The 7,454-nt window shown below is 37.1% G+C and overlaps 1 pseudogene; it reads right to left on the bottom strand.

Annotated features, from left to right (window-relative positions):
- Positions 1–1,974: 1,974 nt before the first annotated feature.
- LOC108701006 lies at positions 1,975–5,846 on the bottom strand (annotated as a pseudogene).
- Between the last annotated feature and the right edge of the window lie 1,608 nt (positions 5,847–7,454).

Raw genomic sequence — 7,454 nt, 5'->3', positions numbered from 1 at the left:
GTCCAGTTGTTTTATAATTACTTATATTAGATAAACCATGACCTGGATGAATGAAAATCTTCACAGTCATATTCAAAGCAGTGTTTGTCTGTCCCTTTCTATTCTCTGCCCTGTGACTGTTGATGCAATGGGCCAGATTCAATTCAGTGAGAAAAAGTTATCTCATGGTTTATCACATGAAAGCTCATGGATGTGATTCAATATGAGAAGAAAAACTTTTCTCCAATTTAAATCCAGGTTTTTCCCATGGATTTCAATTGAGTTTTCATGTGATAAACTGTGAGATAAGTTTTTCTCAATTTAATTGCAATTCAAATTGAATCTCATCCAAGACTTTTAAGGTGATAAACATTTTCTCACTGGATTGAATCTGGCCTAATGTAAGACAAGCCAGCTGATTAACAGATCTGCGTTTCTGGGGAACTAAGACTTTTGCAACATTGGACCAGATTCAATACAGGGAGAAAAACTTATCTCCTGGTTTAACATGTGAAAACTCATGGACAAGATTCAATTCAAGGAGAGAAAACCAGTGTTGTTAGTGGAGTACAGCAGGGATCTGTACTAGGCCCCTTGCTTTTCAACTTGTTTATTAATGACCTGGAGGTGGGCATTGAAAGTACTGTTTTAAAATTTTTGCAGATGATACTAAATTGTGCAGAACTATAGGTTCCATGCAGGATGCTGCCACTTTGCTGAGTGATTTGTCTAAGTTGGGAAACTGGGCAGAAAACTGGAAAATGAGGTTCAATGTTGATAAATGTAAGGCTATGCACTTTGGCAAAAATAATATAAATGCAAGTTATACACTAAATGACAGTGTGTTGGGAGTTTCCTTTAATGAGAAGGATCTTGGGGTTTGTATAGATAACAAGTTGTCTAATTCTGGGCAGTGTCATTCTGTGGCTACTAAAGCCCCTTTTAGCTCTTTAAAACCTCAGATATTTTTTAATAAAGGTACATTGAAAAGTTGGTTAGAATTATGTTTAAACACTTTCATGTTCTTGTTACTCTTCCCTTAATCCTTAGGGAATTCTATACCTATGAAGACCCCTGCCATTCATATTTAGAGTGTTTTATCATGGTACCTAATAACATGTGATGTGGGAGATGAGATCCTGCAAACTGCAAGTTTTTAGAAGAGTTTCAAAATATATATGATCAGTAAGATTTATAACAATCAGGTGGATTATTATATTTGTCTATTTTTATGAAAATACTGTTGTAAATTTTCAGATTTCAAATACATTCAGTTGAGAACACTATTGCACTGATTTATAATTGATTTATATTTTTTTAACTAGTATGCAACTGAGTCATGTTTTGTATTATTGCGTAAAGCTGGCCACAGACGCAAAGATCCAATCGTACGAATCAACGTACGATCGGACTTCCCCATCTCCCGACCTGCCACTAACCATTCCGATCAAATAAAGTACAAAAGAACAGATCAACCAATGTTCTGCCCCTGACAGCAATCGAACGAAAGTTATGTCCGACCAAAGCTAGTGACAGTCTCCCACTGAAAACCGTACGATCAGCAATACATGCAGAGATATTACCCCCAGCCGAGAGAAATCTTTTAACCTGTCCGATTGACCAAACGACCGATCTCTGCCGGACGAAAAATGTCAGGACTCTCCACACACGGTCCGAAAATCGTACGAATCCTCGATTCGTACGATCAGATCTTTGCGTCTATGGCCAGCTTAACACTTTTTTTCCTTCAGTAATGTGAGTAAATAATTTTAGCAAACAAAAAAAAACCAATTATTACACTATTTTAAAATAAATTGTATTAAAGAGCACACGCAATTACAATACATAAAGCAAATTTTAAATATAAATAATAATAATACCCCATGTTTAAATTCAACATGGAACACAGCAGTATGTTGCCAGCACTTTAAATTATATTTTGCTATTTTTGCCAGAGGTATAAATATAAGCATTTGTTATAAGACATGCACAAAAATATTCAAAACAAAGCATGCACTTTATGACAGATATATTTGAATACATTTTTGCAGTCTTTTCTTGTTTCATCCTATTGATCTATTCAATTACTGCAGGATCAGCTTTTTGATTTTCCTCTAGTTTACCCTCTGAGGTATTAACCACCACATTTCTCTCAGTTTCTTTTTTCTTCTCAGGTTCTTCTGTTTTGATGTTCTCATTCTGTTCAGTTTCTTTTATGCCAGTGGTGACCATTTCCATTTGCACAGTATATACAGACATAGCTTTCATATCATCTTCTGCCTTTTTAAATTCCCCATTCTCTGCACTTCCTTCTTTACAGCTCGGCTCTTCTACTCTTTTCCTCATGCAGAAGAGATTTCCCGACATGAAAACCAAGGATGAGAGCACAACTTCACTACCAGCAACAATGAACACAAACATGTACTTTCCTGTTCCATCCAAGATTCGTCCTGCAATTCACAAACACATAATATAAGCATTTTGTGGTTGTTTTGAGTGTTTTCATAGATTGCTTTACAAGATCTATGGTTAATAGCTGATAAACATGATCTCAAGCTTTAATAATATTTAAAATGTAAAATTAGCACAAAAAAAAAAAGAAAATGTATAAAAGCACATACCAGCTAATGCATTAAAGCTTGACATATTTTTATGAGCCCATTTCTATTCATTTTAAAGAAAAAGAATTTATGATTCATTCTTAAAAACAGAATTTTAAAAATTACCTGCTGATGGCGGACCAACGAGAACTGCACAGGCCTCTGCCAGAAGGACCAGTCCAAGAGCACTGGGGAATTTTTTTGTGCCAACCAATGTCATCAGGACTTCAAATTGCAGAGCACCGACCATTCCATAGGAAATCCCAAAGAAGATGCAGAAAACAACCAGTCCTCCAAAGGAATCTGACATAGAGCCCATCAGATCAGTGAAGCCATTAAATATCATGGCAAAGCCAAATATGTAAGCTGAATAAGGTCGAATGCGTGGGAGACCAACAAAGATGCCACTTGTGGGTCTTGCAAAGATATCAACACACCCAAGGATTGTGAGAAGAAAAGATGCCGTTGTATCTGGGACATGAATGTCTTTACCAAAACTGACCACAAATACAGGTGGTACAAAAAGTCCTAGAGCCATGATGGTGGCAGCTAAGGTGTAGATAACAAATCCTTTATCTTTGCACACAGTGAAGTCAATTAGCTTTTTCTTGGGGGGGTTCTCAATGTTCTTTTTAATATCTTCCTCTGCTTGTTCCACTTTTGCCTTTTTGGGGGCTACCAGTGGCCTCATCAGAGCCCCACATACAGTGCAGTGAAAAACTAATCCACCACAATAAGAAAACCTCCACGCCAACCATACGTATGCTGGAGTGTTTGCCCAAGAGGCGATAAGACCGATAGGAACACTGGACTTCCGGCTGCAGCCAATCCATTAGCCAGTGGGCGCCGCTTGTCAAAGTATCGATTTAACATGATAAGGGAAGGCTGAAAACTTAATGCCAGGCCCAAACCTGCAATAGAAAATTAAAAGATACACATAACCATAAAAACATACACTGTGGAATTTTACAGGCAAAGTTAAATGAAAAAAAAACTGAGAAGAATTTACAAGAAATGTTTACAACCAGCAACCGCAACAACTAAATCTATAATAAAGTCAATTATCTACAAAATAATTTTTTTAAAAAATGTATCAATATGGTCAAAAATCAAGAGCGTTTCTTACTTATCTTCCCTATTCAAACCCCTTTCTCCTTTATCTTTGGTCTGTAAATATGAATGCCTGTGTTAAACAGCAGAACTATAGTACCCTCATTTATTCTGTTTTTAAATAAAATCTAGAAGATTAATAAAGTTAATAAAAAACAATATAAAAACATGACCAAATTAAATCAAAACTGCAATGTGATATTGCTCAGTGCTGCAGCTTAATGTTTTTGTTTGCACAGTTTTGTTTAGGTTTGTATAGTTTTAGTGATATGGAATTTACCTGTGACAATGCCAGCACAGATGTAGATTGTGATAATGCTGGTGCAGAATGAAGCTGCCACCATCCCAGCACAGGCCAAGAGACCTCCTACCATCATTACAGGGCGGCATCCAAACCAGTTCACACAGATGCTGCACAAAGGGCCTGTATAAGAAGAAATAGTTTTTTTAATGCCTTTAAGATGATGCTTTTATTATTTTAATCAGTAGATATGATACAGTACATGATCCAACTCACCTGTCCCATAGAGCATAGCCAGTAGAATAGAAGAAATCCATGCTGTGTCACTGTATCCTATCTCAAACTCTAAAATCAGCTCCTTGAAGAAGACACTGATGGCTTTGGGAAATGCATAGGAGAATCCAGTGATCACGAAACAGCCAACGAGGACGACCCAGCTCCATCCTCTGTCAGGAGCCTTGGCATCAGCTGGTCCATCATCCACAACTGCTCCTCCCATAGTAACACAATTTCACGAACTGTAAGAAGCAATACATATTTTTTTTAGAATATAAAGAATACAGTCAATACATACAATATCCATTAGGAATACTGGGAATTATTAACCAACAGAGGACTCACAATTGAATTGGATTTTCATTAAAAGGGTGGTTCAGCTTGAAATGAACTATCTGTATGCTATAGAATTGCCAATTTTAAGTAACATTTCAATTGGCCTTCAGTGTTTATTTTTTTTTTATAGTTTTTAGATTGTTTACTGCCCTTTTCTCTTCTTTCAAGCTTTCAAATGGGGGGTCACTGACCCCAGGAGCCAGAAAACGATTGTTCTGTGAGTAAACTAATGAAAAAACATCAATAATAAAAAATGAAGACCAATTGCATATTGTTTCAGAATAATACTCTCTACATCATACTAAAAGTTAACTCAAAAGTGAACAGTCGCTTTTACATCTTTTGCAAATGGGTTTGGCTACACCCTAGATACTGACATGTAATTTGCAGCAAACACTCATGTCCTAGATCAGTGATCCCCAACCAGTGACTCATGAGCAACATGTTGTTCACAGACCCCTTGGCTGTTGTTCTCAGTGGGCTCAAAACAGGTGCTTATTTTTGAATTCCAGACTTGGAGACAAGATTTAATTGCACAAAAACTAGATATACTGCCAAGCAGAGCCTCCTGTAGACTGCTAGTCCACACAGGGGGCTACAAAATATCTAATTACAGCCCTTATTGGGCACCCCAGGATTTTTTCATGCTTGTGTTACTCCCCAACTCTTTTTACTTTTAAACATGGCACAAGGGTAAAAAGTGTTGGGGACCCCTGTCCTAGATAGTAATGTTCTATCTAGCTTTCCTGCATTTCCCATTGCCTTGTCTGATGAAGACATTTTGTCATTGTAACCATCATAACTATTTTATAATATATACAGATACATGTAAAAAAGTACAATATATAAAATGATAAAAAACATAAATTAACATGTATCAGGTACTATGTAGAGCAAATTTAAGTTCTATCCGGTAGGAAGCAATTTTGATTAATAGTTATTTGCTATTATATCACAGTGGAAAATAATGACAATTGCTTCTCACATCTGTCCAATAAATTATACATCTGTACATTTGATTTCCAGCTATTTTCCAGTTTCCAGTTTTTTATACTTGATGTATTATGAGATTTAAAGTTACAGAGCATTACCGGTATGTCTTATTACATTAATTAGACCTACTGGTCTCATAAAGGAAAATATCTGAGGATGAACTTACCAGATCTTATTTTGGACCTTCCAGTGCAGGTTTCAAATTCAGTTTCTAAACCTCTTTTAGTAATCTGGCTTGTTTAGAGCATGCCTCTAGACTCATCTGATAAATGTCCTCCAAGTCTTTATGTCTTCTGTGTATTCTTTGAAAAGTAATAAGGATGCAGCACTTTGCAACATAAAATCTCCCTGTAAGCAAGCCTTCTTTTAAGGACAATTTGGGACCCACCTCTAAATCTTTCTTGATTGGTTTGCATGTTGCTGATATCACCCATGACATTACCTGCCAACCCATTGTCTGAGTCCTTTGTTTTCAGGTGTCAGGTTTATTTGTTTTTTATTGTTCTACCAGGCTGCAGTAGATGATTACCACTAATAAGGTTTAGTTCATTGAAAGTCATGATTTAACATTTAACTTTAAAACAACAGAAAAATTAAATGAAGATTTTATTTCTTGTTTGTAGTATAAATGTGCAGTTATTTTAAAAACCCAACAAAAGAAAAAAATAATACATTATTTGGACATGTAACAAATTCTGAAATGTAGTTCAGAATACCCAAAGACATCATTGTGTTTTTCTAACTTTAATGCCGATTTCATTTCTCTGTTTATACTTATTAATTTGATTTGATTCATGCACACTGGGGTGCAAATCGTATACATAGACTATCCATCATACCATTGCTCTGGAGATCACACTTTTGTTTATGTGTCCTGTACTATGATTCAGACCAGGGCCAAGCCACCTGGTAGGGCTGCCACCTGTCCGGTTTTCACCCGGACAGCCGTTTCTTTTTTCCAAATTAATAGATCTGAACAGGTATTTCATAACCCCGTCCCCATCGTCACCAGGCCTGCCCCCTGCCCGGTCTCGCTGTAAGTAGGGTTGCCACCTTTTCTGGAAAAAAACACCAGCCTTCCTATATATTTATGTTTTTTCCCTATTAATAACATTGGAATCAACCATCATTTTTAAATGATGGTTGATCCCAATGTTATTAATAGGGAAAAAACATAAATATATAGGAAGGCCGGTATTTTTAAAATACCAGCCAAGTGGCAACCCTAGCTGCAAGCAAAAGGTGGCAACCCTATGGCCGGCTGCCCTAGGCAACACATCACAGGGGAGGAATATGCACAGAGTCGTAATGGAGACAAGAGGTAGTGACAAGCGGTGGTGGGGGAACAAGGGCCTACACCAGTGGTAGGCAAAGGAAGAGGTACCGGTACTTGCCTGGCGTCCCATGTGTCTTCTGACTTCCCCTAGTTTCGGACCTACTATGATTTTATTTTTAATCTAATAAAAGTTATTTTTAAATGATCCCTTTTTTTCATGCTTGGGTGTTAGCATGCATTGTGGATGGTGTAAGTAAGGAAAGGGCAGAGGCAGGCTTTTACCTTTTACCTTTGTTACATATACCCGCTAAAGTTTCTGAGTGAGTTTCCCCAGGTGCACAATAGAGACTTAAGCACAGAGGTGGATTTACTAGCTGAGGGCAGTTTGCTCCAGGATCCCTGCAAGACAATACAGTAATAGCACACTGAAAGTGAATGGAAAGATACGAGTTTGGAATGAGTAACAGATATCTGAAACACAACAACTGAAATAAAGTAGAAATTGCACATCCAGCAACTTTTCCAGGACAATATCTTATTCCTTGCTATTGTCATTTACTCAGGAACCAACCTGGTACATTTCCACTTTGTTAATTCTTAGCTCTGGGACTGGTGATGTGCGGCTTGAAAACATTTTTTGCAC

This window comes from Xenopus laevis, chromosome 9_10L (assembly GCF_017654675.1).
Source record: "Xenopus laevis strain J_2021 chromosome 9_10L, Xenopus_laevis_v10.1, whole genome shotgun sequence".
Taxonomy (NCBI): domain Eukaryota; kingdom Metazoa; phylum Chordata; class Amphibia; order Anura; family Pipidae; genus Xenopus; species Xenopus laevis.
The sequence above is the reverse complement of the archived record's forward strand: the minus strand, read 5'-3'. Positions and strand labels throughout refer to the sequence as shown.